The 24,396-nt window shown below is 44.7% G+C and overlaps 1 protein-coding gene and 1 long non-coding RNA gene across 2 annotated transcripts in view; one reads left to right on the forward strand and one right to left on the reverse strand.

The window, feature by feature from the left end:
• LOC128346635 (uncharacterized) overlaps positions 1–24,396 on the reverse strand; it is a 74,486-nt gene that overhangs the window by 9,804 nt on the left and 40,286 nt on the right. The window lies entirely within an intron of this gene.
• The window catches only part of LOC128346634 (17-beta-hydroxysteroid dehydrogenase type 6-like), a 41,626-nt gene continuing 27,700 nt past the window's right edge, over positions 10,471–24,396 (forward strand). Inside the window, exon 1 of the mRNA XM_053300128.1 lies at positions 10,471–10,601. The gene's annotated coding sequence lies outside the window, so the exon portion shown is untranslated. The remainder of the gene's footprint in view (positions 10,602–24,396) is intronic.

The raw sequence follows: 24,396 nt of genomic DNA on the forward strand, positions 1-24,396 counted from the left end.
GCGGGCAACTACATGATTGTCAATTGATATTATCACATTTTTGCGTTGGATTCTTGCATCTTAGCATGATCGAGCCCACCGCCGAGGAAGTATGGGAGTGACTCCCCTGTAGGGGTTGGCGCAAAAAGGGCGGCATAGGCTCTGGCGAGGCAACTTCTGAATTTACAGTAGAATTCTGAGGCCCTACATCACCTTCGCCAATAGAAAAAGCTGAGGAAGATGATATGTTCAATAAATGGGCGACTCCATCAAACTGAGGGCCATCCCATAACAAAAGCTTTGTCGGCTTCCCTTGTTTAAGCTTAAGTTTGGATGCTTTGTAGGTGTAGGTATTTTTATCTTCTAGCCTTCCTGAGTTTACGATGGAATCTCTGGATTTTGTTAAAATGATCTCCATGGGAGCAGTGGGTAATTCTCTTAAGTACTCAGCTCCTTCACATCCAGCGTCAAATTTATGTTCCCTTCGTAACTCTCCGTTGGAAATTTCGGCGCCTGCTTCAGATTTTCCAAAATCCTCCAATTGGCGTGAAGGATACAGGTCTTCAGATATCTCTCCCACTTCTGAGATAGTTATAAACAAGAAGTCATTTGGTTCTTTTGAGTTTAAAAACGTTGAACTTGAGGGGGCTTTTATATTCTTTATTTGCTCAGTACACCCAGTCTGAGTTTGTTGGTCTTTCATATCTAAAGAGGAGCTGTGTAGGAACGCTCTCTTCTGGATGTCACCAGTGATCTGGCTCACTCGTGTGGCCATACAGTTCCTCATAGTTCCGATGTATAGTTCTACGGGATCATCTGGAGTATTCAGAGGGGTTCCAATAACCCTTCTAGGGAATATCTCCCATTCCTCTAGGCGGTTCCTCATTCTGAGCAGAGACTGTGGGATTAGTGCGTAATCGAATCGAAGCAGCAATTTAAGCATGCGAGATTTAAAAGTTTTTAACCTTGAGAAGGATATCAGATCTGCTGCATGTATTGGAAAGCATAGAATTTGAGCAAGTGAAGAGCTAATTTTTGCTTTTGTATCCCAGCGCTGAAAGTTAATTGAATTTTGGAAAATGTCTAATATGATATGTCTTGGTTGATATGTTAACTGGGAAGTTCTTTTCTTATTTTTTGAACTATAGTTGTCTGTAGAAGTTGAACAAGCATCCCCTTGGTATGTGATGGAACTCTCAGATGCCAACATTTTATTAGATGTTAAAAACTGCACTCCTGTTTGAACAGAAGCATCTGAAACCTGTTTGCCTTCCTTAAATTGCAAGGGTTTGTTGCCATCAGAGTTACCAGTTGGGGCTAAGTTAGTTAGCTTTTTCAATTCCGCTTCTAAAGAGTCCATCTTAATTGCAATCTTGGAAAAGTGCTGGAACAAATATATCAGAGTCTCCATTATGAGTTTTGACATTTTCAGTGGTGTTCCCTCATCAATGTCAGCTGAACTCGCTTTTCTTAAAGGGCTAGCATATAAATTCGCTGAGTCATCCATAGATAATAGTAAATGTTCACTCACACCATTTGAGAGGGAGTTAGATGGTTTATTGCAAGCATAGTTCTGATCTTGGCATGCCTCCAGTAGGCTAGTCCTTAATCCCACATCTGCTTTATTAAGATTGTGTATCACCCACACATTTCGAGCATTCAAGGTACTCACAGTTTGTGACTGCAGATAATAGGAGTCTATTTTCACTTGTACAGCTGTTCCATCGATATTAGAGGATCTCAAGGCTCTGCCGGAACCCAGAGAGCTCTTATCTGTAAGCTTAATTTGGTTGCTTTGCTTTGTTTTCTTAGCTTGCTTTTTCTTCATTGTTTACTAGGGGTGTGCAATTCGGGTTTTTGGGTGATTTGGCTCGGACCCGAACCGAATCACCCCTGTTCTGTTTTGTGCCCGAATCTGGGTCACCCAAATCACCCTTGATTCGGTTCGGATTTGGATTTAATCCAAATCCGAATCCGAATCAATTCATGTGGGTAAAAAGGGGCCCAGGGGCAAAATTTTGGGGTGGGGTGGTAGTGCCCAATGGCTGGAGTCTACCACCCCAATTTCAGAGGGATTGGGCAAAGGGCTGATTTTTGGTGAATTTTTTAAGTTTTAGTGACTTTGGGGCAGTTTGGGAGCATAGCATGGGATCTGTGCAAAAGGAGTGGGGTGGGGTGGTAGTGCCCAAAGGCTGGAGTCTACCACCCCAATTTCAGAGGGATTGGGCAAAGGGCTGATTTTTGGTGAATTTTTTAAGTTTTAGTGACTTTGGGGCAGTTCGGGGGCATAGCATGGGATCTGGGCAAAAGGAGTGGGGTGGGGTGGTAGTGCCTAATGGGTGCAGGCTACCACCCCAATTTCAGGGGGATTGGGCAAAGGGCTGATTTTGGGGAAATCTCTGAAATTTACATGTCTTTGGGACAGATTGGGGCATATTGGGGCAGAAAGTGGGGCCTGGGGCATAAGAGTGGGGTGGGGTGGTAGTGCCTAATGGGTGGAGGCTACCACCCCAATTTCAGGGGGATTGGGCAGAGGGCTGATTTTTTGGGAATATTTGAAGTTTGGGTGTCTTTGGGGCAGATTGGGGGCAGTAAGTGGATCTGCCCCAAAGGAGTGGGGTGGGCTGGTAGATAGTGCCTAATGGGTGGAGACTACCACCCGTCCCCAATTTCAGAGTGATTGGGCAGAGGGGTGAATTTTGGTGAATTTATGAGGTTTGTCTTCATAAGGTGAAGTGTGCTAAATTGATTACTTCCTCATATTATTCATAGTAATTGAGGTGTGAAAAAGTGAAAGTGGGGTCATGAGAGTTGTTTAATTGAAAAGAAAAAAATCTCATTTGCTATGATAGAATGAGAATTCACACCTCAGAAAAAACTTTTTGGTAGACGAGGCCTCCGGCAATCAAGTCCTTTGTGGCGCGCGCATGTGCGCGCGCAAAGCCTCAGTAGCCTACAGGACTTGAAAGAGAGAGGAGCTCTGTTCAGTAGCTCCTCTCTTTGTTTTCAGCAGCATGGGTGAGGACTCGGGTGGGCGGGCGGGCAGGCGGCTGGGAGGGAGGGAGGGCTGGCGGGCGATGGCGGCAGTGTTAGTTTTTGGCTTAATCTGCTCGCGGCGGGGGGGCGGCGGGGGCGGCAGTGGGGGCGGCTGGTTTCCAGCGCCCCGTTACTCTGTGGAATACGGGTGCTGGAGGGGACAAAGAGGCAGGAGGGGTAAGTAAGCCCTCCCTGCCCTAAAAGGAAGGCCCCCCTTCGGTGCCGGTCCGGACTGCTCCGGACCGTGCACCTCCCTACTTAAAATGTGCAACTTGCTCATTCTTCTTCTTATTATTATTACATTTATATCCCAATCTTCCTCCAAGGAGCCCAGAGCGGTGTACTACATACTTGAGTTTCTCTTTCACAACAATCCTGTGAAGTAGGTTAGGCTGAGAGAGAAGTGACTGGCCCAGAGTCACCCAGCAAGTCTCATGGCTGAATGGGGATTTGAACCTGGGTCTCCCCGGTCCTAGTCCAGCACTCTAACCACTGCACCATGCTGGCTCTCTTATGACCTTTGATCCTCCTGGCAAAGGCCATGATTTTAGTTTTGTGATAGTTAATTTCGATGCAGTCCCCCTTGCAGTGCAACAACAAAGCCCTCAGTACTCTTCTAAGGCTGATGGGGGTCCTTGAGAGGATGGTTGCATCATCTGCATATAACAATATGGCAATATGTCTCCCTGCAAGTTTTGGAGAGTGAAAATCAGGATTGCTGAGCTGGCCCACCATAGAGTTAATGTAGAAGTTAAATAGGAGTGAGGTCAAGATACATCCTTGTTTAATGCCCTTCTGAGTTAGAATAGCTCTTGCGAGGTGACCTCGTGGACTACATCTCACCTTGAGTGAGGTGTCTCTTTGCAGGATGTGGAGAAGATATAGCAGACGCCAGTCAATGGAGGAGGCCTACAACTTCTCCCATAGTTTAACACGTGAAATAGAATTGTATGCTGCCTCGAGATCAATGAAGGTGGCATAAATGTGTTTTTAACATGTTTTTATCTAATTTTTATCTTATGGATTTTAAATGTGTTATATTTTATGTTTTAATTCTGTACACCGCCTCGAGCTTTTTATACTAGGTGGTAAATAAATAAATAAATAAATAAATAAATAAATAAATGGAGGTCATCCTGCTGGAGGAGTATTTCTCTATGAGGCGCTGTAGGACTAGGCACTGATAGATGGTGGAGCACCCTTCCCTAAAGCCTGTTTGTTCCTCAGCAAGGAGATTTTCCTGTTCCAGCCAATCTCTAAGTTTCCCATATAAGTGTCTCACATAGAGTTTACTGATGGTATTGAGCAAATGAATGGGTCTGTAATTGGTGGGATTGTCCTTTTTGCCCTTTTAAAATATGGGGACAATGATCGCTGCTCCCCAGTCTTTGGGAATTTGGCCATTCATATTGATATAGGTAAAAAGCGATGCCAGGATAGGGGCCCACCAGTCCAGATTGTTTTTAACAGTCTCCAGAGGAATAAGGTCCTCTCCTGGAGCCTTTCCTAGTCTTAGTTGGGCACCTAGACTATGGATCTCTGAAGTTGACACCAGAGCCCATGCTGGGGTATCCTCAATCTGCAGACTGTGGCAGGATCTTTGTATAAATCTTGAAAGTTTCTCCCAGATCTCTGGATGGATATGACAGTCCAAATGATTTGGGCCATAACTGGGAGAGTTCTTTGTTAAATGCCAGAACATAACAGAGTCTTTGGATCTAGCAGCCTGAATGAGTCCCATCCAGGCCTCTTTCATGGCCTCTTTTTTCTTACTAGCCAGTAGAAGTTTATACTGCCTTTTCTGCTGAAGGAGGTTCTGTGCAGCCCACAGTCCAAAGCTGAATTTGTAGACTCGATAGGTATCGGCAAGGGCTTTTTTGGTGATGACACAGTCCTTATCAAATCACTGCTTGGAGGCTGGTTGATGCTGTGCATGAGGCTCGCGGTTCTTATGAGAGAGGAGCTGCTGTAATTCCTGAACTAGGGGCTTATAGGACTCCAAAGGTGCATAGGTAGGGTCGCTGTTAAGTAAGGAAGATTGGATACACTGCAGGTGGTCAGAGGCAAGTAGCTCTCTCAACGCTTGATCCAGTTGTGATGTCCAATATGCACTATCTGCCAGGGATATAGAGGAATTATAGTGGTTCTCCATGTGGCACTGATAGATGAAAGGTTTCAGAAGTAGCGAAATGGGAAGGTGATTGCTGTCAAATTTGGGGACAACCTCAAATCCATGAAAGGAAGCAGGTTCCCTGAGGTAATAAAGTAGTCAATCAGATTCATTCTGGAGCCGGCAAGATAGGTAAATTTGGCGGGATGGTCATTTTCAAGCAAGCCATTCAGAATGGAGATATTAAGTCTGGTGGTCATTTGACTCAAAGAAAATCAAAGATTCTGATTCTGCATAATTTGACCTTTGGTTCTTAGAAAGATGAGTGAGAGGGAGCCCGTCAGCCTCGAGGCTGGGTGGATAGGCCCACAGTTGAGTGTACAAAGTGTGATCGTCAGGACCCAACCTGGCATTTAAGTCACCACCCTCCACCACGTATGCATTAGGAGTGGAGTGATCTGCTACATAATTTTCAAGTTCAGTTCACATGGATCTAACCTGTAACTTCCTACACTGGGGAGGGAGATAGATATTTATTATCAGCAATTTGCATTGGCTGAATTGGACCAGAACTGCCATCGCATATTGCTTGAGTGAAGGAAGCAATTTCAAAGATGCACGCAGAGAAGTAGCAACAAGCACACCCAGGCCATCCTTGTATCTGCCATGTCCAGCCCCAGGTACAGCACCAACTGTATAGGAAAGGAAGTAGTATAGGAAAGGAAGTAGTAAATCCTTGGTTGTCCATGATTCCTGAATCAGAATAATATCATGGAAAGAAAGTCTCTGAAGGAGGAGTCTGAGACAGGAAAACCAGCCTGCCACATTCCAAGATAAAAATCCAACTTTATGTTGGTCTACTGGATGTCATTGGGTAGCAAGTGGAGCATTTTAAAGTTCTTGGACACTCCCCCGTTGCGTCTGTCTCTTAAACTGGCTGTCCTGGGTCCATTCAGGATGATAGGAGAGTCTAGAGTGCTCCCAAACTCTGGTGGCATATCTTGGGTCTGCATCACCCAAGGAGGTTCCTGGTCCTAAATCCTGTGTGATAGTGTCTTCTGGGGCTTCCGAGGTGGTCTGGGATCTCATGTCAGGAAGGACAGCAGTGGGGACCTGGATAGACATCAATCCTTGGGGATTGTCTAGCATGTCCGTAGTCTTCAGTTGGTCATCACTGAACAAGGGCATGTCAGATCCCAGCTCTTGTACTTCAGGTGATGCATCCCTTAAGTCAGCAGAGGGATGATATGAAGGCTCTGTAGGTGGTAGGATAGCTAGGGAGCTTTGTCCCTCATTCTCATTGGTTGCCAAGATGGTTGTAGGGATCGGGACCTCCAACCCTGAGGCCAACTCCTCCATTTCAGAAGAAGTCATAGCAAGGACTTAGGAGTTTTGTGGCATAGGCAGTCTTTCTGGAGCGAGGAGGGCAGTGACACTATCAAAGTGTGGATCCGTGGACAGCAACACTCCTGGGCATATGTCAGTTGTTGCTGGGTCCTCTGCCCTGAATATGCTAGGACAATTGTTAGAGACAGGGAAGTGCCTGGAAGATTGTTCTCGGTCACAATCACTTTCCAGGTCTGTTTCAGACTCTGAATCAGTTGCAAAATCTTCTGCATCCGCTTTTAAGAGTCTTTTTGGGGGTGATTTAGGGGGTGAGTTATTTGAATTTCCATTGATATCTCCTGGTTGGTTTCAGGGTCTGAGACTGAGTGGCCAGCTCTGTGTCTTTTTGGACTCAGTCTCTTCAGGAGTGCATCAAGTTTACTCTTTAGTTGTAGCAAATCATCTTGTCTGCAGGGCTGAGAGTTAGCCAACTCTGCAGAGAGAGTCGGCTGTGACTTGTCTTGGGTAAAAAACTTGTTTTGGTTATGTGACCTTGAGTAAACATTTCTGAACTTCAGTTAGTGAGGCACTGTCATAGTTCAGAGGGGGCAGTTTATTTTTAATGTAAGATTCAGGATTTTTTGCTACTGATGTTTATAGGGCCCTTAATTAGTGACCTGGAGCTGAGATCTTTAAAAACATGATGCGAAGTGATGTTGAATTGTCTCAAATGCTGGCCTGAGTGAAATAACTGAGTTGGCACCCTTGCTGTCTTGAACATTAAGAATAGCCTTTTGAAGTCCATCTGAATTGGCAAAAAGCGAGAATGCTCCATCTCGGAAGAGAAGATTTGTTGATTTAGGAGTTCCGAGAGGGAGGTGAGTATCTTTTTTTTGTTAGCCCATAAATGTGAATCCTTTCTGGGAAAGTGGATAAGGATCTGATGGGCTTGCAAGGTTCTTTGCAGCTTTCCCTTGCTTAATCCATCTGCCTCTGGATAAGCCCAATACGGTATGGTGGATGACAAGAAAGAAGGGAGGGCTGACTCGGGGCTGACATCAGCTGAGTTGTTAACTCCTTGCTGGGTCCTAGCTGAGAATTGGGCAAAAGCCTGTGTTAAAGTCTCTATTCATCCCCCAATTTCGTCCAGGCGCCTTAAAATTAAAAACAAACTTTCTGCGGACATAAGACATGTGTCGCTCAGCTGCTGGGTAACAAGGTCAGACTGAGAGTGAGGTGCTTGCACGACTATTGAGCTTCAGCCCCCTTGCCTTGAGGAGGTTCCCTCCTCATCCCTCCGGTGAGATGATTTTAAGGTGGATTGTTTGCTATCTGTCTCCTGGTGAGTCTGCCTGTCAGTGGGGCTGGAGGCTTCTGTGGTCAGGGCTGTGAATCTGTTCTTGGTACTCACAGCAAATGAGTCACCCAGCACTGCCTCAGTTGCAGGGAGGAAGTTTTCAATCCTTAGCTGTTTCTTCTTCCTTAATCTCCCCTCCTCCTTCCTCAGGGGGGCTCTTGCTGCTGGGACTTTTCTGTAGTCTTTTCCTCCCCCAGATGGGGTCATCCCATTGGATGGCATGCCTGGGGAGGAGGAATGCCCAAGTACAGGCAGGAGCTTGATGATTAGGCTGTTAGCCCATCACCATCTTGCAATTGGTACAGAATGCTGCTGCCAAATTGGTCTCTGGGTTGCCCCATAGACCACATTACTCTGATTTTAAAAGATCTACACTCTTTACCAATAGGTTTCCGGGCAAAATACAAAGTGCTGGCTATTACCTATAAAGCCCTTAATGGCTTGGGCCCATGGTATATAAGATAATGCCTTCTTAATTATGAATGCCACCACCTATTAAGATCTTTAGGGAGGTTTAGGGAGGTCTGAGGGTGCCGCCAGCTCATCTGGTGATGACTCAAAGGCGTGTCTCCTCTGTAGTTGCTCCAGGACTGTGGAATGCATTTCTTGCTGAGATTAGAGTTGCTCCATTCCTTGTGGCTTTTAGGAAACAACTGAAGACACATCTCTACAGCCAAGCTTTTTAGTTAGATGGTGTGTTAATGGATATTTTAATCTGGTTTTTATAGATGTTAACTGTTAAATTTTTGGTTTGTTTTATTCTTGGTTTTATGCTGTAAATCGCCTAGTGACATCGGTAGTGGGCAGTATAAAAATCAAATAAATAAATAAAATCTCTATATTAGGAACTCAATAAACTCACCCATTAAAAATAATGCTTTAAAAATGTTATTTTTATATACAAAATATTTTTGTATTTTATAATTACTTTCTTTTGTTTTAATGTGCTTTTAATTGTAAGTTTTATTCAATCACTATTTTATTCTTGCGAGTCACCCAGAGAACAATTGTCATAGGTCTGCAAACAAAGTTGTTGTTTGTTTGTTTGTTTGTTTATGGCTAGAAGCATGTGTTTCTATTTAGCTGTGAAATTATTTCATTTCCATCTATCTGCCTTTTTTTTTAGCAGGCGCATTGGGTACTTCAGCCGACGATGCAATGAGGTAGGCCACCACCCCAACGGACCCTTTGCTAATGGAGCGCCGTGGGGAGGGGGGGAAGCAGAGGGAGGGGTAAGTGCACCCTCCCCCACCCTTAAAGTCACCCCCCACACACACCTTCAAACTTCCCTTGTCCGGTTCTGTGCACATCCCTAATACATAGGAATGGAGCAAAAGTGTCAAGTTACTTGGATGGAACAGGGAAAGGGGGCTGATGAGCCAGATTTGGGAGTACCATTAAAAGGTACCATAAATGGCCTCTAAACCAGTTCCATGCACATCCCTGCTGTGTATGGAGTAGAAAAATGAAGCTGCATTTGGGAAAACCAGTGATTTTCCAAGGAAGGAACTGTGGGTACCCTTAGATGATTTTCTGAACTGAACTGAACTGAACTGGCCTGGAAGCCTTAAGGGTTCTACTGCCCCAGGCAGCCACCTGTACTATCTACTGGGTTCAACCAGTCCTGGTTAGAAGCTTTGAAAATTGCTGCTTAATCTGGAGCCTTCTTCACCAAACACTCTTTGGAGACCCCAAGCTGACCATGTGCCAGAACAAAACTAGATGTGATGTGGGAGGAGAAATACAATAGCAGGGCAAGTCAACTCTATGGGAAACATTGTGAGTGGAGGACTAAAAATGCTTCCAGGCAGAATGCATCTGTTTTGTGTTAGATGATGTTAAATTGGTAGCAAGGTTGAAATGTGATTGCAATAAAGCCATTTTCCAGCAGAGCTATCAACCAGTTTAAAAATCTGATACAAGCATAGTTAAAACACGATTTTTATTTTTCACACATGCACACTGATAGCAGAAGGCAGGTTCAAAAGTGCTCTGCAAGGCAGAGGTGGAAACTGTCCTAACTCATCAAGCATGGTCAACTGGAACAGTTGTCCTCGCTCTGAGCAGGCAGCAACCAAGCATCCATATACCCAGGCACATTTTTAATAAATAGTGGAATATAAATAAACTATTAGGTGAGGCCAGTCATTGACTGGGCAAGGTCATTTTGCATAGATTACATTTCTAGGAAAGTTCAAGAAATTAAATATATATGTAATATAATTTTCTATTAATGAGCTTGCAAAAGGGAAGTAAAAACAGTTTGAAATTTGTAGGATTTCAGCTTCAAACATTATTCATTTTATTGTATAATGATCATATATGGCAAATTTAAAACATAGTAAATTTGAATCTGAGAAGAATCTTCTGCTTTTCTTGGGCATTACATTGCTCTGGAATGAATGTTATAATCTTGAGACACATTTTTATAGGGAATATGGGACCTCAGGGTTTGAAGAGGTTCTGCTGAGGCTGGTGGGGAAGAACTGGACAAGAGATCCAGAGGGAGTTTCACCAGAAACTACATCTATTTGGAAATGAAACAGTACATCAGTCTGGTCTTGTAATGATCAAACCCTTAGCTTTACACACAGTGTACTTTCTGTTGGGCTGGGCCTGGCCCTGCTTGGAAGGGTGGAGCTACTTTCAGCCTGCTGAGTGAGAATAAGTTCAGCAGCAGCCACTTCCACATGCAAACTGCTGTAAGCACAGAAGAGTGACTCAGAAAAGAGAAGCTCACTTCTGTTCTGTTTCCAAACTGAAACCAGAAGACACACCTGGAATCCATTGCAGGTTAGTTCCTGACATCCATGCTGTGTCATCCAACTGCCCAGAGAATAATTTGTTATGAGCCCCTGGTGGCACAGTGGTAAAACTGCCGCCCTGTAACCAGAAGGTTACAAGTTCGATCCTGACCAGGGGCTCAAGGCTGACTCAGCCTTCCATCCTTCCGAGGTCAGTAAAATGAGTACCCAGAATGTTGGGGGTAATATGCTAAATCATTGTAAACCACTTAGAGAGCTCCGGCTATAGAGCGGTATATAAATGTAAGTGCTATTGCTATGAGGCGGCTAACAGATACAGTTGTTTATTACCATCCTCATCCTCATCCAGCAAGTGACATCAACATGATGTGATGTTGGCGTTCCATGATGGCTGAAACTCCGGATGATTCTTGCCTTTTTAAAGGACTGCTGTGGAAGTGGATATGGCTTGCTTCTGAGGCATGAAAAGGGTTTAACTCCAGGCCCAGTGCGGATTCCCTGACCTAAATCCACTCCCCATCACCATGCTTTTGGGGGGTGGGGTGGATATATTTGCAGGTTCAGAGCTAGTGTTGCCAACAATCCTGTATTATACGGGATGTCCCATTTTGGAAGCAAATATCGCTTGTTCCCTATAGGACACATTTCCCTCCATATTATTGGCAGAGCTTGGGGCCGTCCCTCATCCCTCAATGTATTTGCATTGAGCCCTTTGAAGTCTGGGTGAAGTCTATATTATAATGTGAAAGAAACAACAAAGTACAGAAAGGAGCCCCAATTACTCTGCAAATTTGCAGGAGCTATTGACTCAGTTTGCCTACATCTTGAAAGCTGTTAATTATTTACTTGTCAAATGTAAATAGACCCACAGACTCCCACTAACTGACTCCAATCAATATTCAACCAGAAATAATCAAGCTAATGCAGGGAAATAAACCAAAAAGGAAAGGAAAAACCAGAACAACCGGTGAGCGGCAACTATCCAAAGCTTTTGAAAGAAAAAACAGGAGGGCAGAATGCCAAACCTTCACAGGGAGTGAAACGAGACTATAAAATAGTCATATAAAATAGACTAGACTAAACGAGATATAGACTAAATAGAAATTAGACTAAACGAGACTATAAAATATATAAAATAGTCATATAAAATATATAAAATAGTCATATAAAATAGACTATAAAATAGTCATGAATCTGTCACTGTGGTCCTTTATTACAGAATTACTGCAATTAGGCATTCAGATAAAGAACCAGAAGCCAAAGAATCAAAGTCACTGGGAGTATTAAAAAAAGTTGTTTGGAAGTGAGTAATTAAGTCTATGTTGATGTCTCTAATTAGATCTTAATTAAGAAGGGTCAAATGAAGATGGAAAGAGGAGCTCAAGAGACGGGGGAAAAGTGAGTCAGATTACAGCAGGCAAACCTCTTGAAATGCAAGTTCTCCCTTCTGGGATCGCCCAAAAAACTTCCAAGATCTTTATCAGACCCTAAAAGCTTCCAGGCTACCCCCAAGCCGAGGGGAACCAGCTCTTCCTTCTGTATTCAATCTTGTCAGCTGAAAATTTATAGACCGTGGGAGAGAGAAAGGTCTTTGCAGACCTTACTTCAAGGCGCCATTTTGCCGAGTGGTGGTGGGGAGGCTCTTATTTCAACAAGGAGTGCATTCCAAAGTCCAGTTTCTGCAATGGAGAAGGCTCGTTCCCGAGTAGCTGCCAGATGATTTGGCTGCAGCTGCTGGCAGACCTCTCCAGATGATCTTAGCAGGCGGTGGGGCTCATGGTGAAGAAGACGTTCTCTTAAATACCGAGGGCCTAAGCTGTTTAGGGCTTTATAGGTGATGACCAGCACCTTGTATTTTGCCCAGAAACATATCGGCAGTCAGTGCAATTCCTTCAACACAGGAGTAATATGGTCTCTGCTAGATGACCCGGAGACTAACCTGGCTGCTATGTTCTGAACCAACTGTAGTTTCCAGACTACGTACAAACACAGCCCTCCACATAGAGTGCATTGCAGTAATCCAGCCTAGAGGTTACCAGCAGATGTACCACTGTTTTGAGGTTGTTCATCTCAAGAAATTGACACAGCTGGCGTATCAGCTGAAGCTGATAGAAGGCACCTCTGGCCACCACCTCAACCTGGGACACCAAGGAGAGGATCAGATCCAGAAGCACCCCCAGATTGTGTACCTGTTCCTTCTGGTGAAGCGTGACCCCATCTAGAACCGGCAGATCATAATCGTCTCCTGAGTTTTGACCCCGCACAATAAGTACCTCTGTCTTATCTGGATTCAGTCTCAGGCAGGCATTTACGGGGGTTATGCCTTCCCCGATGATGTTGACATGGAGAAATAGATGTGGGTGTCATCAGCATATTGATAATACCCTATACCAAATCCTCTGATGAGCTCACCCAACAGTTTCATGTAGATGTTAAAAAGCACTGGAGACAGTATGGAGCCTTGTGGGACTCCAAACTGGAGCTCTTGTTTTGAACCAAGTGACATCATCTGGAATCTGCCCATGAGGTAGGAGCGGAACTACTGCAAAGCAGTGCCTCCCACCCTGAATCCCCTCAGACGTTACAGAAGGATACTATGGTCAATAGCATCAAAAGCCACCGAGAGATCCAAAAAGACCAACAGAGTCACACTCCCTCTGTCAATTCCCAATTGGAGATCATCCATGGTCATGGAACTTGTGTTGGAGTCTCCCAGACTTTTGGTACTGGGAGACTTCAATGTTCATTTTGAGACGAACTTGTCCAGAGCTGCTCAGGAGTTCATAGCGGCCATGACAACTATGGGCCTATCCCAAGGGGTCTCTGGACCTGATGCACATTGCAGGTCACACACTTGGTTTGGTCTTTTGCTCTGATCAGGACGGTGTTCAGTGGGTGGGGAGTCCTTTGATTCCTCCATTGTCATGGACGGACCACCATCTGGTTAAAGTTAGATTTACAACCACTTTCCACCTCTGCAGGGGTGAGGGGCCTATTAGAATGGTCCTCCTGAAGAGGTTATTGGATCCAATAGGATTCAAAAAAATCTTGGTGGGATTTAATATTTGCTTTGTCAATGATCCTGTTGATGCCCTGGTGGAGAACTGGAATAACATGCTCACCAGGGCAGTAGACACGATTGTTCCTAAGCGTCCCCTGAGATCTGCTTTGAAATTGGCCCCTTGGTATACAGAAGAACTACGGGGGAAGAAGGAGCAAGGTAAGCGACTGGAGCACAAGTGGAGAAAGACTCAATTCGAATCCGACAAATTATGACATAGAGCACATCTAAAGATCTATGCTCAGGTCACAGGGGTCCTATGTTCAGGAAATATGTGAGGCAAAGAAGCAGTTCTTTTCTGCCCATATTGCATCTGCGAGATCACATCCAGCGGAGTTGTTCAGAGCTGCGAGGGGGCTAGTATGTGCCCCCCGCATCCTAATTTGGAGCCATCAGTTTCCCGCTGTGATGTGTTTAATGAGTTTTTTTGCAGATAAAATATCTCGTATTCAGGCCCACTTAGATGAAGACTCCACAATTGCTGCAGTGTCTGAATTGGAGGTGTCCAGCAACTCCTCTTATGTGGTTTGGCTGGATTGGTTTCAGTTTGTGACTCCTGAGGATGTGGACAAGCTGCTTGGGGTGATGTTTCCTTGTCTTAAGGAGCCAATTATTAGATCTATTTTAAAGAAGCCTGGATTAGATTCCTCAGAGTTGAGCAACTATAGGCCTGTCTCCAACCTCCCATGGCTGGGCAAGGTAATTGAGAGAGTGGTGGCCTCTCAGTTTCAGAAGGTCGTGGAGGAAAATGATTTATCAAGACCCATTTCAAACTGGTTTTCGGGCGGGCTATGGGGTGGAGACTGCCTTGGTTGGCCAGATGGATGATCTCCAATTGGGAATTGACAGAGGAAGTGTGACTCTGTTGGTCCTTTTGGACCTCTCGGAGGCTTTCAATACTGTCAACCATGGTATCCTTCTGGAACATCTGAGAGTGTTGGGGGTGGGAGGCATTGTTTTTCAGTGGCTCCGCTCCTACTTTTTAGACAGATTCTAGATGGCAGTGATTGGAGACTGTTGCTCATCAAAATCAGAGCTAATGTATGATGTCATAAGAACAGCCCTGCTGGATCAGGCCCAAGGTCCATATAGTCCAGCATCCTGTTTCACACAGTGGCCCACCAGATGCCACTGAAAGCCACAGACGGGAGTTGAGGGCGTGCCTTCTCTCCTGCTGTTACTCCACTGCAACTGGTACTAAGAGGCATCCTGCCTTTGAGGCTGGAGGTGGCCCACAGCCCTCCGACTAGTAGCCATTGATAGACCTCTCATCCATGAAGTCATCCAAACCCATCTTAAAGCCATCCAGGTTATTGGCTGTCACCACATCCTGTGGCAGAGAGTTCCATAAGTGGATCACGCGTTGTGTGAAAAAGTACTTCTGTTTGTTGGTCCTAGACCTCCTGGCAATCAATTTCATGGAGTGACCCCTGGTTCTAGTGTTATTTGAGAGGGAAAATAATTTTTCTCTCTCCACTTTCTCCACACCATGCATGATTTTATAGACCTCTATTATGTCTCCTCGCAGTAGTCTTTTTTCTAAACTAAAAAGCCCCAGGTGTTGTAGTCTTGCCTCATAAGAAAAGAGCTATAGGCCCCTGATCATCTTGGTTGCCCTCTTCTGTACCTTCTCCAGTTCAACAATGTCCTTTTTAAGATGTGGTGACCAGAATTGTACGCAGTACTCCAAGTGTGGTCGCACCATAGTTTTGTATAAGGGCATTATAATATTAGCAGTTTTGTTTCCAATCCCCTTTCTAATGATCCCTAGCATTGAATTGGCCTTTTCCACAGCTGCCGCACATTGAGTCGACACTTTCAATGAGCTGTCCACCATGACCCCAGGATGGATCCCTCTCCTGGTCAGTCACCGTCAGTTCAGTTCCCATCAACATATACTTGAAGTTGGGTTTTTTTGTCCCAATGTGCATCACTTTACACTTGCCAACATTGAACCACATTTGCCATTTTGCCACCCTCTTCCCCAGTTTGGAGAGATCATTTTGGAGCTCCTCACAATCTCTTTTGGATTTCACTACCCAAAAGAGTTTGGTATCATCTGCAAATTTGGCCACCTTGCTGCTTACCCCTAGCTCTAGATCATTTATGAATAAATTAAAAAGCACCGGTCCCAGTATAGATCCCTGGGGGACTCCACTTCTTACTTCCCTCCATTGTGAAAACTCTCCATTTATACCTACCCTCTGTTTCCTGTCTTTCAACCATTTAGCAATCCACACATGTACTTGTTCCCTTATGCCGTGACTGCTAAGTTTTCTCAGGAGTCTTTGATGAGGAACTTTGTCAAACGCTTTTTGGAATTCCAGGTATACTATGTCAACTGGATCACTTGACACTCTCAAAGAACTCCAAAAGGTTTGTGAGGCACGATTTTTCTTTGCAGAAGCCATGCTGGTTCCCTGCCAGCAGGGCCTGTTCTTCTATGTGCTTTACAATTTTATCCTTGAGGATGCCTTCCATCAATTTTCCGGCAATGGATGTTAAGCTAACCGGCCTGTAATTTCCCAGATCACCCCCGATCTCTTTATGAACATCAGTGTTACATTGGCTACTGTCCAGTCCTCTGGTACAGAGCCTGATTGTAGGGATAAGTTATATATTTTAGCAAGGAGGTCGGCAATTTCACATTTGAGTTCTTTGAGGATTCTTGAAGGAATCCATCCTTTATGATCCATCATCTTTGAGGATGGATGCCACCCGGCCCTGGTGATTTGCTAGTTTTCAGTTTTTCCAGGCAGTTTAGAACATCATCACTTGTCACTTGAGGGTCCTGGACTCCAATATGCTACTGATCAGCCTAAATTTGGCTTCCAGGACCTCCTGACTACATTTCCAACTTTTTCCAATTAAAAAAAAAATTATTCCATTTTTCCACAACACAAAAAGGAAAGCACAAATAAAACAAACAAACAAACAAACATACAAACAGAAAAAGGAGAAAGAGCACATAAGGACTTCCATCTCATCATTGAAACAAGTGTCAGTAACAATATCCAGGTCTTGCCTGTAGTTTCATCATTCTCCCCCCGATAAATCATACAGAAATCAACTCTGGGACATTTTTAAAGCATTTGTTATTACCCCTCGAAGGCCTGATAAAAATCCATTTTATAATGTGTTTTTAGATAAACAAGAAGAGGGTCCCAATCCCTTTTAAATACTTCAAGTTTATTTCTTAATAATGCTGTTAATTTTGCCATTTCTGCCAATTCTAATACTTTAAGTATCCAATCCTCTTTACTCGGGCAATGACTGTCTTTCCATTTGTGAGCAAATGTCAGTCTTGCTGCTGCTGTCAGATACACAAAGAGGACCCATTATTTCCTCGGCAATGCATTGTTGTCAATACCTAATAGTATTGTTTCTTGGCTCTTGGGAAAAGTCATTTTAAACACTTTTTTGAGCTCATTATAAATTAAATTCCAATAGCCTTTAGACTTTTTACAAGTCCACCGTAAATGTATATAGGAACCCTCCTCTTTTTTATACTTCCAACATTTATTTGACATGTTCTTGTAGATTAAGGCCAACTTCTTGGGAGTTAAGTGCCATCTGTACATCATCTTGAGATTATTTTCCTTTAAACTAGAACAGGCAGTATATTTCATGTCTTTTATCCATAGCTTTCCCCATTTCTCCAAGTCAATATTATAACCAAAGTCCTGAGCCCATTTTACCATAGAAGTTTTCACTACTTATTCTGACCAAATAGTTCCAAAGGTAGCTTTTCTGTTCTTTGAACCCAAGTGGGTGTTTAGTCAAAAGGGAAGTTATTGCTAATAGCTGACAGACAAGACTTGGTAACACTATCCAAGGCAAGATGACAGTACAGGCCATGTGGGGTGGGTGGGCAGGGAAGGAAACAAGAAGATAAACCCAAAATGCAAGGAGAGGACTGCACTGAAATGTGTTTGCTATGGCTGACCACTCCAGCTTGGAGGCAACATGATTTTTGGAAAAGGAGAGAGAGAAAGAAGGAGTAGCAAGAGCCAGACCTTTTCTCAAGCCTGGAGCACATCTTGTATAGCAATCAAAGCTGAATACATGGAGTTTGGCTGATTTTGTGGGATTTAAGTGGGGAAAGGGGAGCAATTTAGGAAACCTATCAAAGAGAATGTTTGTTTTAGTTTTTGCTCCTTTTATTAGCAGTCACTCTCTCCCTGCTCTCTTCTCCTCTGCATGGGTCACAATAGCCTGGCGGGGGAGGAAGCAGTGGGCGGTGGAGCAAATATGCTGCCTGGAGAACAGCCTGCTGCTGCCTCTCCCAGCCGGGCCGTCCAGAGCTCTCCAGACTTTGGAGCGCTCCAGACGGACCTGGTGGGGGAGGAAGCAGCAGGCGTGTAGTAGTATCTTTGTCAAGTTAAAATGCAATTACCTTTTGGATCAGCCCATAGCTGCTTCCCTGAGCTGGCCCGTCCAGAGCACTCCGGACTTTGGTGCACTCCAGATGATTGTCTTCAATTGACACCATGAATCAAAAAGTCTTCCCCCTCTGGCCATTCTGTTGGCTGCCTAAGCAGTCCATCAGCCTTATCCTTATCGGACTAGTTCTCAGGGTGGTACAAGCACCGCCCACCTTCCAGAAACAAAGGTGAGCATGCTTATTAGCCCTTTGCTCATTAATATTTAAATTTTGAACATTTAGCAATCCCCTATTGGGGCTTTTAGAAGGCTGCTACAGGTGGCCACAGCTGCAGGCATGGACTGTGCAGGGCAGGCTAGGCAGCACTTGAGGAGGCACAGGGAAGCAAATGGTGGTGAGGAGAGAAAATGGCTCTCACAATTGCCCCGTAAGACATGAAGTCCAGGCTCTGGAATAAACTAGCTATGTCACTGGCGACATTCGCACATAACATGAAACCTGGAGGTGATGAGACCTCCAGTTTCATAAACTGTATGTCTAAATGCGGGCAACCACAGTTCTGTAAAGAAATAGATCCATGGTTTCCCTCCCTGAACTGTCTTTTGTACCTTCAGTTTGTAGTAAGTTCTGTTGCCTGGACCTCTGGTTCCATGGTGCCAGCATTACATCTGAATGCCGGCACTGCAGTCTCCTCCTTCTGCAACTGGACTTGTGGGAGGAATCTCCCTTGCTAGGGCTGCTTTTGGCTGATGGCTCTGTCCTTCATTAAAGCAAGAAGCCCCATCAGCCAGTTCCCCCTTCTCTCTGCAGTCAGAGAGACTGCAGAGACGGAGCTCACAATTACGTCCGAAGGCGGATGGGAGCACATGGGGAGGGGTGCGGAACTGTGGGTCCATTGTACCTGCGGTTCCACATTACATCTGAAGGTGGCCAGTGTTTGGAAGGCAGACTGATTTGGTTGCCCTCATGATGCATCCTGCTAAAGAAGCACAGGTGGTGACTGAATGGTTGGAGATGGGGCTTTACATGAAAGAAGGCGAAGCAGATTATGATAAAAAGCATGTATAGGAAAAATGCTTTCATCTTTCCCCCTGCTGCTGTAAACCTCAAAGATTCCTAAGAAATCAGCCCTTTGCCCTATTTGGAATCTGGGTGCACCACCCTTGGGGCACTGCCACCCAACCCACTGTTTTGCCCCTGAAGCCCCACATAAACAAGTTGAAAGAGTGAAGAGAATGATGAACAACAATTTTTTGGCACAGTTATTTGAGAATTTTGCAGCGTGTGTGAGCCTGTCCCTGTGGCACTAGAACAGCAGCACAACCTATTTGTGGATTCAAGCAATCTTGCAATAAAACCACTCCCTCCCCATGGAACAGTGACCACAGGTCACTTGAGTTAGCAAGATAGACCAATGAACTGCCTTGATACTACGGAACAGCTTCAAATGTTCATTTAACTGAACTGGAGTGAGCCATAGCCCAAACAAATCAGCCTACTGTTCAGAATTGTTGAGATTTATCATCACTGCATTTAAGAAAGTGCAAAACCATGGATCATGGTTACAAGAAAGAGAGAAACAACTAAGATTCCTGCAGATGTCAATAGATTGACAGGGGTATTCCCCACCCCCCTCCTTTTGTCTCCTGTAGTCCCATGTGGATGACCTGACCCTGCAATGGCAAAAGTTGTGAACCACTGGCTTAGACATCATGTTCCACCAAATTACATTGTGGCCTAAATTACATTAGACTGCTCAACTTGGTCATCAAAACTTAGACACCACTATAACTCATAAAAATCAGAAGAAAAACAAAATAGCTCTTCAAAAGAGCCCTGAACAAGTCAAGAGATTCCTTCTAAACCTTTGGAAAGAAACACCTGTGTAATTTCAAAACTTTCCTAACCAGCTTCTTGAAAAGCTTCTCCACACAATTTATACTGTGGCTTTTAACAAGAGCTTTGGAATTGCATTGAGCTCCCAAAGATATTTGGGTATTTCTGTCTCAAAATGCTGTCTTCCAAATCCCTTTGCAAGGTCAGTTTGCATTTCAATCACACTGAGTACAACTCTTAACTAAACTATTCATGCTCAACAGCTTTTTGCATATTTTATCTTCTGCTAATCACTCAGTGCCTCAGCTGGAGTGGAGAGAGTCAGAGAAGTCAATTTCAATTGCAACGCTTTTCCAAAGAACAAAGCATTCTCTCCGAAACACAGTTATTTCAATTTGGAAATAAAAATCTCTGTTTTTTAACTCTTGATTTTGTTTTGGTTACAAAACCTCCCAAATTGCCATTTTCAGGCACAAAATGTTTTTGTACCCGAATCAAAATGCACAAGCCTAATCACTATCACTGTTAACATCTCTCTCCAAATTTACACCAAAGAGAAAGAGGGAAGAAGTATAACTATACCTCAATAACTATACCTCAATAACTATACCTCAATAACTATACCTCAACTTTCATTAAGCATTATCTTCTTTTGAGATCCTACGAGGCAAGTAAGATATTTTGGTAATTACCAAATTACTCAATTAATTAAGAAATAATTGCCCTTTGCTGCGCAACTCAACAGATTAAAATTGATAGAGAAACAGCTCTTAAAACCATGGCATAATCTGAAAGTTACTGATTGTAATACAAGGCAAAATAATCATCCAAGTCTTGTCACAGATAATTTAAAGAGGAAAGTTTTGCTTGCAACAAGGAGATGGGTAATTAAATGATATAGAACCCTGGTCTGTATATACGCCATATGTGAAGTAATCTATGTTGATGTCCCAAGCATGCACACTCCTACACAGCCACCCATATATTTTTGCAAATGCATGCTTCAGGTATCAGGGAAAGATAGATGGTGAATTTCACTTCCAGACAATCCATAGAAAGACACAACCAGAGTTGGAAGTCAGTTGTCTCTTCATAGACAAGAACTTAATGTAGCATACTGTTGCTTCCAAATTGCGTTTTGTGCCTGTGCTCACCACCAATGTAACACCAGTACCCCAAATTGGAAAAAGGCGGGAGGGAAGAATGGAGTCTGGACATTGACCAGCTTGACATCACAATACACACTGAATTATGAATAGGAAACCCCAATGGAAGAATGTGGTCAGAAGCAGTGGGCAGGGGCATATCTAGGGAAAATAGCGCCTAGGGCAAGCACTGAAATTGCACTCCTGTCCAAACATCTGACACCCATCTTTCAGATAACTGAAAGAAAGAGAGAGAGAGAAACCACACACACTGAGATAAATCTCTCACACAGAGAGCAATTCAAGCATGTGGGGTAGGAGGACGAACGCACACACACTGCAACTCAAGCATAGGTAGAAGGAAATCTGAGAGAGAGAGAGAGAGAGAGAGAGAAACCACACACACACACTGAGAGAAATCTCTCTCACACACAGCAATTCAAGCATGTGGGGTAGGAAGAAGAAGAAAAAAACACACACACACAGAGAGCAACTCAAGCATAGTGGGAAGGAAATCTAAGAGAGAGAGAAACTGCACACACACAGAAAAATCTCACATACAGAGAACAATTCAAGCATGTGGGTTAGGAGGAAGAACACACACACAAAGAGCAACTCAAGCATAGGGGGAAGGAAATCTGAGAGAGAGAGAGAGAGAGAGAGAGCACACTGAGAGAAATTTCACACACAGAGAGCAATTCAAGCATGTGGGGTAGGAGGAAGAACACATATACACACACACACACACACACACACACACACACACACACCCTAACTCTAACCTCGGCAGCAGCACGGGAGTCCTTCTTTCTTTCTTTTCCAACCCCAGGGGAGATATTTGTCCCTAAATAGCTCCCTCTCTCACACATGTGCAAAAATGCACACTGGCACCAACTCACTCTCCTAAGGGTGGAGGGATTTTGCAAGCAGAAAAGACAAGACACTGTGTGTTTCCCATCTGCCCAAAGGATGCACACCCTTTCATTTCATTTCAAAGCGACAAATCTCAACCAAACTGGGGGAAAGGGAAGGGAGGAGGGATAGGAAGAGATCTGCATCTGCAAGCAGCCCATTTACACATACCACCACCAGCCCCATTACAAAGCACACGTGTCTGAAGAACCTCCAATGCAGAGAGAGACAATTCCTCCAGGAAAGGAGTGAAATCAAGCAGTGCAATGGAAGAAGAGATGGGGGTGGGGGGAGAAGTTTCTTGCACAAAACAGTTGCTGCTCCACCGCGCCCCCACCTCTGATGGAAGCAGAACAGGGAGAAGGAATGGAAGGGAAACCTGAAAGGGAAGGGAGCCTTGGCTGGCACCCTCCCCCCACTTCTTGAGAGCACAGAGCTCAGCAGACCAGACTGAGCAGAGCAGCACAGGGAGAAGAAAGGGAAGCCCGGCATCCTGCCCCCTCCACAGTCTTATGCACATTTACTTGAGAGTAAGCCCTACTAAACTTGATAGAACTTACTTCCAAGTAAGCATGCATAAAACCCAGTTGCACATTGCAAATTCTTTCCACCACATTTTCGGACATCCAGCACAAAGTCACCCTAGGCAGAATTATTTTCCCTTTCCCACATAAAATAAAGGACTACTCCTGAGCAAGAGCTGGAAGTGTCGCCAATCTTCTATACCCCAAACACTCGATTTTTCTCCCTTTTCTCCCCATGGCTGGTGGCCACGCTTTCTAATAACCTCTTTTACCTGGAAAAAAATCAACCTTTAAAAAAAATAGTACCGACCAACAGAATGCGAGCGTTTTGTTTTTGTAAGTCCTCTCCCGTTGTGATGTAGCTTTTTATAGGTTAGGTATTAGGGAAAAAATGCCAATTTCCCTTCAAATTAAGAGTGGGTGGGGTCAGAAAGGTTGTCTCCACTGCACCAAAAAAAGCCCATAGCTGATAGCAATTCTCCCACAAATAGAAGGCTACAGTCTTATGCACACTTACTGGAGAGTAAGTTCTACTAAGCCGCCCGTGCCCCCCCCACCCCCAAGACACCCTGCTGACGCTGAGGGAGGCAGCCCCAAGAAGAAGCCAGCACACACGCCCCAGGCCCGCCTGCCCCAACCGTTCCTCAACTCTCCTCCCCCTGTAAATTTAAATATTTTTTTAAACAAAAACAAAAACACAGACACACACCTTGATGCTTTAGACTTTATTGAAGAAGGTCAAGAAGACAGACACCGTTTCAAGAAGCAACAAGGCATGCTGCTGCTTGCTGCTGTCCTTGCTGAGCCTGGATCTTCCTGCTTCCTCCTCGATCCTCCCCAGCACTCTGCACAGCTCTTGCCAGTGTGCAGCAGTGCACGGATGTGAGTGGCGGGAGAGTGGACAGAGATCTCGCACAAGCGCGAGGGGGAGTGCCACCAGGACAGGAAGCCAATGGCAGCACAGCGAGCCAATGGCAGCACAGGCAGTGCTGCGCCCGGCCTGGAGCCGAGAGTGCTCACCCGATGATGGTAGCTAGATTTGGGGGGGGGGGCATGGCAGGGCGGGGGGGGGCACCGGGGCATATTTGCGCCCCCCTCAAGTGGTGCCCAGGGCACGTGCCCTGCCTGCCTCTCCCCAGTTACGCCTCTGGCAGTGGGGATAATGAGAACAGCTTTATATGCCTAGCCCATGTTGAATGGTTTTAATAGGGAATCTGGCAGGAAACATTTAGCCACCCAGACTGAACTAGGGATGTGCACGAATCGATTTTTTCATTTGATTTGTACCCAAATTGAATCACCCTCAATTTGTTTGGGGTCTGAATCTGCCCCCCACTCCCGAATCATCCCAGATTCAATTTGTACCCGAATTTTCCGAATATGAATCCGAATTGATTCAGGGCAAAAAAGGGGTCCTGGGGGCAAAAGGGTGGGGTGGATGGTAGTGCCCAATGGGTGGAAGCTACCACCCAAATTTCAAAGAAATTGGGCAAAGGAGTGATTTTAAAAGAATTTTTGAAGTTGATACATCTTTAAGCCTTTTCCCATAGGGAATAATGGGTATATCAGCAGCCTTATATATCCACATGGGGGGCACCAGGGTGTCCCAGAGTGGGTTGTGGTGAGTGGTAGTGCCCAATGGGTGCAAGGAAGCTACCACCCAGATTTCAAAGAAATTGGGCAAAGGGGTGATTTTTAAAGAATTTTTGGTGTATCTTTAAGCTTTCCCCCATAGGGAATAATGGGGATTTCAGCAGCCTTATATATACATGTGGGGGGGGCACCAGGGTGGCCCAGAGTGGGTTGTGGTGAGTGGTAGTGCCCAATGGGTGCAAGGAAGCTACTACAAAGGGCTGATTTTTAAATGATTTTTGAAGTTTATGCATCTGTAAGCATCCCCCCCCATGGAATAATGAAGATTTCATCAGCCTTAGTTATAACTCCCCGAGGGGTGGGGGTGG

This window comes from Hemicordylus capensis, chromosome 2 (assembly GCF_027244095.1).
Source record: "Hemicordylus capensis ecotype Gifberg chromosome 2, rHemCap1.1.pri, whole genome shotgun sequence".
Taxonomy (NCBI): Eukaryota; Metazoa; Chordata; class Lepidosauria; order Squamata; family Cordylidae; genus Hemicordylus; species Hemicordylus capensis.